We start from the raw sequence: 10962 nt of genomic DNA, 5'->3' as shown, positions 1-10962 counted from the left end.
AGAGAGAGAGAGAGAAAGAGAGAGAGAGAGCAGACCTGGGATTTGAACCCAAGTATGATTCCAAAGCCCAGCTTCTGTTCTCTGTATTACACAATGATGCCTTAAAACAAATCCAGGGCTGGAGAGATGGCTCAACGGTTAAGAACACTGGTTGTTCTTGCAGAAGACCTGGGTTCAAATCCCAGCACCCACATGGCAGCTAACAACAGTGTCTGTAACTCCAGTCCCAGGGAATCCGACAGCCTCTTCTGACCTCCATGGGCATTGCACGACACGCAATGCAGCCAATACACTCATACACTTATAAAATAAAAATAATAATAGAAGCCGGGCATGGTGGTGCACACCTTTAATCCCAGCACTCGGGAGGCCGAGGCAGGTGGATCTCTGTGAGTTCAAAGCCAGCCTGGTTTACACAGTGAGTTCCAGGACATCTGGGGCTACAGGGAGACCCTGTCTCAAAAAGACAAAAAATAAAAAAAAATCCAAAATTCAGTAACTAAAGAAATAGTTCCACTGTTTATAATATTTGAATTTGAGTTGTTGAGAAAATGTGTAGATAGCATTCTCTGCCAACAGGCCACTAACTAGAAAGGGAGAGTACAGTTCAGATTCTCACCACCAGACATCAGCAGACAGCAGAAACTCTGGTCTGACCTTGGCAAAAGGGCCTCCTGTGACTAACAGTCACGGTACCCTTCACATGTTGTAAACTACAGGACTATAAAATATGAAGAGAGGCCAAAGGTGTGTAAAGGGCATATCAATCTAGACAAAGAGGTCTGTGGCTTGTGTTGCAATAGAGACAAGAGCCCAAGCCCATTCTTCCCCAGAGGAAGAGACTAGTCATAGATAAACATTTCCATACCTGTGAACAGCTGATTCCACAGAAAATTAGAGCAGACTGGTTCCATGTTCCCCTAGCTTCTCTCCCCAATTCATGCTGGGGCCTTTTTCCTAGGAAATTTGTATGAGGAGGCACCAGTAAAAGCTCCAACAGCTGTCAAACAGCAGCTGGAGGAAAGACCAGGGCTAGAGACAGTTTCCTGTCCTTCCTTAGACCCTTCTGGGGGTCTGCAGGGCTGTGCTAGTGAGGTAGAACATGCCTAGTTCCTGCTGTCTTTCTTCACCAGCTCTGAGATCAGATAAGTTAGGGGATGTGGGCAGTTGAAGATCAAATAGTTTCTTTGGTCTGGAATGCTTCTGGAGATTGTCTCCTCCAGAGTGGGAATAGGGTAAGGCTGCAGCAACAAAGCCACTTCCTCAGCAAAGCCTTGGATAACTACTCCTTTTGAAGAAAGAAACAACCCAGAAGCCAGTCATGGTAACTCATGCCTGTGATCTCAGTATTTGGAAGTCTGAGGCAGGAGGATTGTTCCAATTGGGCTACCTAGTGGGTTTCACACTAGCCTGGACTAGAGACCCTGTCTGAAAAAAAAAGGGGGGGGGGGGGAGCTGAAAGCAACTGATAAGGGCTGGGGAGAGATGGCTTAGTAGTTAAGAGTGTTTGCTGCTTTTACAGAGAACCCAAGTACAGTTCCAGCAACCATATTGGGGGGCTCACAACTGCCTGTAAGCCTATGCTCCTTTCTGCTTGGGTGGGCACCTGTATACACTTATAGGTTCACACAAACACATAAATAAAAACAAATTTTGTAGCCGGGCATGGTGGTGCATGCCTTTAATCCCAGCACTCGGAAGGCAGAGGCAGGTGGATCTCTGTGAGTTCAAGGCCAGCCTGGTCTACATAGTGAGTTCCAGGACAGCTGGGGCTACAGAGAGACCCTGTCTCAAAAAGACCCCCTCAAGAAAAACAAATTTTGTTTTGTTTTCTGAGACGGGGTCTCACTATAGCCCCAGCTGTCGTGGAACTCACTATGTAGATCAGGCTGGCCTTTGAACTAACTCACAGGCCTGCCTCTGCCTCCCAAGTGCTGGGATTAAAGGTGTGTGCCACCATGCCCACCTTGGGTGTCAGTTTTTAGAGTTGAGATGATTATAAAAAGCATAATAACTTGAGAGCTGAGGGCTTGGGAGAGTCCTGAAGAAGGGCAGCATAGGAGTAAAGATTTCCTGGATTCCAAATACACAAATGATTTTCAATAGAATTTCCTGTTTCAAGTCAGCAGTGACTTAATAATTTACCTTGCATCCAACTGATTATAGAGCCAAGGTGAGTTGTTTAGTCGTTCAATTCATCAAGAATGTATTAGGTCTCAATGAAGAAAAAGTATTTCATAAACTGGGCATGGTGATACATGTCTGCGATTCTAAGACTTAGAAGGATGAAGCAAGGAAGATAGCTGTTAAGTTTGAGGCCAGCATGGGTACCATGGCAAGACTCTGTTTCAACAAACACACAGGGGGCTAGAGAGATGGCTCAGTAGATAAAAGCACTTGCTGTGAAAGCATGAGTACCTCAGTTTGATTCTGTAGCACCCACACAAAAAGGTGTGCGGCTGCACATACTTACAACATAGCCCTGTGGAGGTTGGAGGCAGGAGGATTTCTGGGGCCTGCTGGCTACGAGCCTAGCTCCAGGTTCAGTGAGAGACCCTGTCTCAAGGGAATGAGATGGAGACTGATGGAGCAGGACACCCGATGTCCTCCTATGGCCTTCATGCAACTCTGTGCACATACACAGACACACACACACCAAAAGTAAATTAAGACAAATGTAAACAGAACAACATACAAAAAGAAAAAGAAAAGAAAGAAAAACTATTCCATTAGGTACTGGGCCTTCAAAGAGAACTAGTGTGTGCTTGTAATCCCATCACTTGGAAGGTAGAGACAGGAAAATCAAGAACTCAAGGCCAGGCCCTTCAAGATGGCTCATCAGGTACAATCACTTACTGTCAAGCCTGGTGGACTTGAGTTCGATTTTCGAAACCTACATTGTGGAAGGAAAGAAAAGAAGACTCTAGCAAGCTGTTCTCTGACCTTCGCATGCATGCTGTGGTATGTGCACCCCACTTCCCATATATATACACAACAAATGTAAATTTTTTTAAATTAATTTAAAATTTTTTAATTTTTATTTATTTTTATGTGTATGAGTGTATTATCTGCATGTGTGAGTGCACCTGTGTTGTGCAGTACCCTCGGAGGACAGAAGAGGGTGTCAGAGCCTCTGGAACTGGAGTTAGGGACAGTTGTTAGCTGCCATGTGGGTGCTGGGGTTTGAATCTGGGTCTTCTGTAAGAACAACCAGTGCTCTTAACCACTGAATCATCTCTCCAGCCCCTATTTATTTATTTTTGAAACATAATCTCACTATGTAGCCCTGGCTGGCCTGGAACTCACTATGTACATCAGGCTGGTCTCAAATTTACAGGAGATCAGTCCACCTCTTCTAGAGTGCCGGAATTAAAGGTATGGTGCACATGTGGCCAAAAAATAAATGATAATAATAAAAGATTTGAAGACTTGCCTAGCTACCTGAAACTGGTCTTTTATTTCTTTTTTGTTAATTTATTAATTAAAAAATATTTATTATTATTTATTTTATGTGTATGAGGGTATTCCTGCATGTATGTGAGTGCACCTGTGTTGTGCAATGCCGTGGAGGTCAGAAGAGGGCTTCGGATTCCCTGGAACTGGAGTTAAGAACAGTTTGTAGCCGCCATGTGGGTGCTGGGAATCAAACCTGGGTCCTCTTCAAGAGCAGTCAGTGCTCTTAACCGCTGAGCTAGCTCTCCAATCCCTTATTTATTATTTTTATTTTATCTGTATGAGTGTATTGCCTGCATGTATATAAGTACATGTTGTGCAATGCCCACAGAGGTTAGAAGAGGGCTTTAAATTCCCTAGAACTAGAGTTACAGGGTTTTGTTAGCTGCCATGGGTGTTGAGAATCGAACTTGGGTCCTCTGCAAAAACAGCCAGTGCTCTCAACTGCTAAGTCATCTCCCCAGCCCTGAGACTGGTCTTTATCCTGTAAATAATACCTCCACCATACTCCTGTGAGTATCTGAAATAAACTCAATGGTTGACCAGTTTGAAAAAAAAAAAAAAAAGGAGCTAGAGAGACACTTAGCAGTTAAGCACAGGCTGCTCTTGCGGAGGACCTGGGTTCAGTTCACAGCAAACACATGGTGGCTAACTCCAGTGCCAGGGGATCCAATGCCCTCTTCTGGCCTCCATGGGTACTGCATGCACAGGTGTATTTCCATAGCATGCCGGCAAAACACTCATCATACACATAAGAAAATAAAAATAGGCCAGGCATGGTGGCGCATGCCTTTTATCCCAGCACTTGGGAGGCAGAGGCAGGCAGATCTCTGTGAGTTCAAGGCCAGCCTGGACTACATAGTGAGTTCCAGGACAGCTGGGGCTTACAGGGAGACCCTGCTTCAAAAAGAAAAATAAAATTTTATTTATTATTTTTGTTTTATGTGTATGAATGTATTGCCTGCATGTATGTGAATGCACCTGTGTTGTGTACATATCGTGCACATGTCGTGCTGTAGAGGTCAGAAGAGGGTTTTGGATTCCCCTGTAACTGGAGTTAAGGACGGTTCATAGCCACCATGTGGGTGCTGAGCCATCTCAGAGACTGTTTATACACACACACCCTTGCACACATGTGTGCATGTTCACACATTTTTATTTATTTTTAATTTATGTGCATGAGTGTTTTGCCTACATGTATATAAATGCATCCATGTCATGCAGTGCCCGCAGAGGCCAGAAGAGAGTGTTAGATACCCTGGAACTGGAGTTTCAGAGAGTTGTTAGCTACCATGTAAGTTCTGGGAACTGAACCCAGGTCCTCTGGAAGAAAAGTCAGTGCCCGTCACTGAGCCATCTCTCCAGCCCCCACATAAATAAATGTTAATAAACAAAACAAAAACCCCAGGGCCATCTATCCACTGAACTATCAGGGAACATCATCGAGACCTACAAAGGATCCACTGAAACCGAAAGGCATCACAGAGCTTGGTATGAGCAAGTGGAAGAAGGAAAAGAAGACCAGAACTGGAAATACAACTCAGTGGTAGAGCACTTACCTAGCATGTGTAAGACCCTAAGTTCAATTCCCCAACACCAAAAAAGACAGACACAGACACAGAGACAGAGAGAAAACTGAAGACAAAGTGGAATTTCTGGAAGCTTAGAGAAAGAACAAAAAGGAGAAGGGGCAGGTGAGATGGCTCTGGCCCAGGAGGTAAAAGCACTTGCCCTGAAAACCTGAGTTTGATCCCTGTACCTACGGTAAAAGGAGAGAGCCAACTCCCCAAAGTGGTCCTCTGACCTCCACACATGCTGCTAGCACGTGCGGGTGGGTGCAAGCAGACCTTGGTCAAAGCCTCCAAGAAAATGCAAGAGAAGTGGTAAATAGAAAGGATCCTAAGGGAAGCATCCAAAACCCACAAGCAGAGAGTGAAGGACTTTAGCTGCCACCTGGACACACTCATGAAGCATTAGGACAGCCCTAGAGTCAACTGGACCAAGTAGACCCACACTCCTGGGGGTGTTTCCAGGGAGGGGGAAGACCAAGTACTTCCTTTGGTGTTTTTAGGAAATAGTCTTCTGTAGAGTCAGGGCCTTTTTTAAAAAAAATATTTACTCATTTTATATGTATGAGTGAATGTTTTGCCTCCATGTAAGTGAACCATGTGCATGCAATGCCCATAGAATCCAGAAGAGGGCGTCGATGTCCGAGAACTGGAGTTACAGATGGTTGTTAGCTGCCATGTGAGTGCTGGGAATCGAACCTGGGGGGTCCTCTGCAAAAGCAGCCAGTGGTGTTTTTTTTTTTCTTTTGAGGCAGGGTCTCCCTGTAGTCCCAGCTGACCTGGAACTCACTATGTAGACCAAGCTGGCCTTGAACTTGAACTCACAGAGATCCACCTACCTCTGCCTCCCAAATGCTGGGATTAAAGGCATGCACCACCACCCAGCAGCCAATGCTCCTAACCACTGAACCATCTCTCCAGCTCCCTTCCTTTTTTAAAAAAAAAAATTACAGTCTGTGTGTGTGTGTGTGTGTGTGTGTGTGTGTGTGTGTGTGCGCGCGCGCCACAACGTGCAGGTCAGAGGACAACTTGCAGAAGTCCTTCTACCATGTGGGTCCCAGGGATGAAACTCAGGTTATCTCAACAGGCTCCACATGCCATGACTACTGTGAACAAATGCTTGGACATCTGTGTGGAGGGTTCTGAAGCCTCCAGTGCCATCAAGAACTGAGATCAAGGATGGGTATGGTGGCATACACCTTTAATCCCAGCACTCAGGAGGCAGAGGCAGGCAGATCTCTGTGAGATACAAAGTTAGTTCCAGGTCAGTCAGGGTTACATAGTAAGACTCTATCTCAACAAACAAAACAAAAACTGTGATCAATTAGCTATTAAGTGAGGAGTTACATGCTAGTCATAGGCTCAGGAGGGAACAAGACCTGTGCTCCATCCTACCTCGGTGGCTGTTACTTCACCCAAGAATGGTATCATTGCTTGGTGACTCAGGGACAGTCTGAAAGCCACAGTTCAGACCTGGGGCTTTCCTGAGGCCTGGACAGAGCATTCTAAGTCCCAAGCTAGAGGGACCTGCCAGGGCATCCTGTGGTCTGGTAGGCGTGTCTGTATGTTTCAGGCTGCACTGGCATAAACCATCATCCTCTTAAGCCTGCTCTGTCATCTATGTGAAGACAGCTGCTGGCCTCAGACTGTGAGATGCAACTTGGAGGTAAAAACCTCCTTAAGGAGGTAGGAATTGGCTAGGCAGTTACGGTAAAAAGACCCCAAAGAAATGTAGCCAGTTTCTTGGCTAAAAGTCAAAATGTCCTTGGGCCTGTTAGCAACATACTCTATTCCAAAGGCCGAAAATGTCAAAAGTATTTGGGAGCTCTTATCTAATCCTTAAAAGATTTTAGGGTTACTTCTTCAGAGGGGGCAATATTGGAAGGGAAGGAGTGGGCATGGATTTGATCAAAACACCTTACATGCATGTATGAAATTCTCAATAAAAGTTTCATAAAAATTTTTTTAAGGTAAACCCTGTCTCAAAAAGCCAAAAAAAAAAAATTTTTTTTAAAAAAACTAGAAGAAAACAAAAACAAAACAAAAAAGCCTCCTTAAGGGCACTCACACAGAACTGACTCAACCTCTGGATAAACCCAGAACTTTCTAGTTTAGACTAAAAACAGACTATCTAGAAAATAAGATTGAATAAAAGGATAACCTCACTTTTAGCAACTTCTAGTAATGAGGAACCCAGTTAAAGACCTGATTCAGGGCTGGCGAGATGGCTCAGCAGGTAAAAGTGCTTGCCTGAAATCCTGACAAGCTGAGTTCAATCTGCAGGACCTGTGTGGTAGAAGGAGAGAACTGGCTCCTGAAAATTGTCCTCTGACCTCCACACATGTACTGTGGCATACATATACACACACCCAACACAAACATACACATAAATGTAATTAAAAAATTTAAATCCAAGCCAGGCATGGTGGTGCACACCTTTAACCCCAGTACCTGAGAGGCAGAGGCAGGCGGATTTCTGTGAGTTTGAGGCCAGCCTGGTCTACATAGTGAGTTCCAGGCCAGCTGGAGCTACAGGGAGACCTTGTCTCAACCCCCCCCAAAAAATTTTTTTTAAATCCAATAGGCAAAAAGAAATGAGGGGTTTGTCTAGCAAGCACAAAGCCCCTGGTGGCACATGCCTTTAGTCCCAGCACTTGGGAGGCAGAGGCAGGCAATCTCTGTAAGTTTGAGGCCAGCCTGGTCTACATATTGAATTCCAGGCCAGCTGGGGCTACAGGGAGACCCTGTTTCAAAAAGACAAAAAAAAAATAAAAAATCACCAAAGAGATAGAGTCTGATAGGTTTTCAATTTTATATCAAAGAGCTTAAGACTTCCTAAAATCAAAAGATTTTAGGCAAGAGGCATGTGAAAATGTAGAAGATGGATGACTGGGGCTTTGGTAAATCAGTTATAATACGTAAAGAGCAGCCTCACATGGTAGGGCATCCCAGCAGTCTGAAGGATGAGGTAAGAATATCAGGAACACAAATTAGAGGCCCAATTTTGGCTACATAGGGGGATTCTGTCTCAAAAATGAAATACAAAAATAAAATACAGTAGGGTATAGTGGCACATTCCTCTAATCCCAGCACTCAGAAGGCAGAAGCAGGTAGATCTCCATGAGTTCCAGGCCATCTGGGGCTAGAGGGTGCCCTGTCTCAAAAAAAAACAGGGTGCTAGAGAGATGGCTCAGCAGTTAAGAACACTGGCTGTTCTTCCAGAGGACCCAGGTTAAATTCCCAGCACCCACATTGCAGCTAACAACTGTCTGTAACTCTAATTCCAGGGGACCTGACACTCTTTTCTGCCCTCCTCAGGTACTGCACAACATGGGTGCACCTACCCACATTCAGGCAATACACTCATACACGTAAAAAATAAAAATGAAAAAAATATTTTTTAATAATCAAAACAAAAAAATATATAATGAAAAGAAACAAAAGCCTAAACAGTAGGAAAGACAAAAAAAGATGAAGTTGGACACAGCCCAGCTACGAGGGAGGCTGCTTCGTGAAGCTCGCTTGAGTGCTCAGGGGTTTGGGAACAGCCCTGAGCAACTACCAAGACCTCATCTCAGAAAAAAAGATGGCAGGTGTGGTGGGCCAACCTTAGCACTTGGGAGGTTGAAGAAGGCCACCTTATTGCTAAATGAAGATGAAAAATTGCATGTTTGTGTCCATGTGGTGGCCAGAGGTAGAGGTCAATGTTGGCTGTCCTCTTCAACACCTTCCACTTTATTTTTGCAACAGGTTCTCTCACTGAACTTGGAGCTTGTCAATTTGCTGGTTGACCAGCAAAACCCAGGGGATCCTCCTGTCTCTGTCTCCCCAGTGCTGGGATTATAGCACAGGCCACTGCACCTGGTTTATTTTACCTATACTTATTTTGTTATGTGTGTGTATATATGTGGGTACATAGGTTCCTTGGGGGCACTCATGGAAGTCAGAGGACAACTTGTGGGAGTCAGGGTTCTCTCCTTCCACCATCTGTATCTGGAGAATCAAACTTAGGTTGTCAGGGTTAGTAACAAGTGCCCTTACCTGCCATCTCATAGGCCCCTGACTTTTTTTTTTTTTTGTACATGGGTGCTGGAGATCTGAATTCAAGTCTTCATGCTTGCCTAAGACTAGGTTTCTCACTGAACCTGGAGCTCACCGATTTGGCTCCCAGATAGTCTACTGTCTCTGCCTCCCAGTGCTTGGATTGGTGTGTGCTACCATACCTTGCTTTTTCATTTGGGTCTCAAGGATCCAAACTTAGGTCCTCCTATATGTATAACAAGCACTTTACTTGAGTGAGCTGGGGCTAAAGATGTGGGTCAGTAGTACAGTTGTTACCTGGCATGCACAAAGGCAATGGAGCCTCAGTACCACCAAAAAAAAAGAAAAAAAAAGAAAAAGTTGAAATACATTATATAAGTAATGGTGGGCTATGGATAAAGTTCAGTGGTAGAGTGCTTACCTAGCATGTGTGAAGCCCTAGTACTGAAGAAAAAAAAAGACTAGTGACAAAATGACTGCTGGCAGGTGAAAGGGAGAACTGAAAAATGACGTGCTATGGTTTCAGGCGTAAGTCACTGTGCTGGATGCTTCAGTGTCAATGTGACACACCTGGGTGGAGGGAGCCTCAATCGGGGAATTGCCTCTATTGGATTGGCCTGTGGCCATGTCTGAGGGGCATCTTCTTGATGAATGATGTGGGAGGGCCCAGCCCACTGTGGGTGGTGCCACCCCTGGGCAGGTGGGCCTGTGTTGCATAAGAAAGCAGGCTGAGCAGGGGCCAGGGGAGCAAGCCTGTAAGCAGCGTTCCTCCATGTCCTGTGATCCAGCTCCTGTCTCCAGGTTCCTGCCCTGAGTTCCTACCTTGGGCTCCCTGATGAACTACGACCTGGGAGATGTAAGCTGAATAAACCCTTTCCTCCCCAAGTTGGTAATGGTCAGAGTGTTTTGTCACAGCAATGAAGAAACAAACTAGGACAGTCATCAAGGGTTAGATAACATTTTTTTGTTTTATTTTGTTTGAGACAGGGTCTCCCTGCAACCCCAGCTGGACTGGAAGTCACTATGTAGACCACACTGGCCTTGAACTCACAAAGAGCCATCTGCCTCAGCCTCCTGAATGCTGGGACTAAAGGCATGTGCCATCACACCTGGCTGATAATAATACTGTTAAGAGTTCCCAGAACCCACATCAAGCATCTCACAGCTACCTGTAACTCCAGCTCTAGGGGAATCTGACTCCCTCTTCTGGCCTCCACAGGCATTTGCACATATGAGCACACACACACACACACACACACACACACACACACAAATACAAATAAAATAAATCAGCTGGGTATGGGCACACTTTAATCCCAGCACCCAGGAGGCAAAGGCAGGCAGACCTCTGTTAGTTCAAGGCCAGCCTGATCCACATAGTGAGTTCCAGGTCAGCTGGGGCTACAGGAAGAGCGTGTCTTGAGATAGACCAAAATTTAAATAAATAAATAAATAAAATCTAAAATCTTGCTGATGTTTAAAAAGAGAGTTGGAACACAAAGGATTATTTCCCCTTTATCTATTGGACATTTAGACAAAAGTGCCCAGCAAGTAGGCTTCCAGATCAAAAAAATTAAGGCTGAAGATTTTCAGGCATGAGTTTAAATCCCCAGCAGCCATGGGCATAGGGGCATGTATTCGCATTATCCCAGCATTGTCCAGATGGGAGACAGATGGATCCTGGAAGCCCACTGGCTAGCCTGCCTAGCTGAAACAGCAGGTTTCTGGTTCAGTGAAGGACCCTGTCTTCATTTCAAGCATTTCAAGATTGATAGAGGAAGATACCTGATGTCTTCCTCTAGCTTCCACATACACATGCATGGGTACATGCATCACACACATGCACAAATTTGGGCATCATCAACATGTACATAAATACCTAGTTGGCAGCCAGGCACAG

This window comes from Nannospalax galili, unplaced genomic scaffold (assembly GCF_000622305.1).
Source record: "Nannospalax galili isolate Female #2095 unplaced genomic scaffold, S.galili_v1.0 scaffold251, whole genome shotgun sequence".
Taxonomy (NCBI): Eukaryota; Metazoa; Chordata; class Mammalia; order Rodentia; family Spalacidae; genus Nannospalax; species Nannospalax galili.
Note: the sequence above shows the minus strand (reverse complement) of the source record.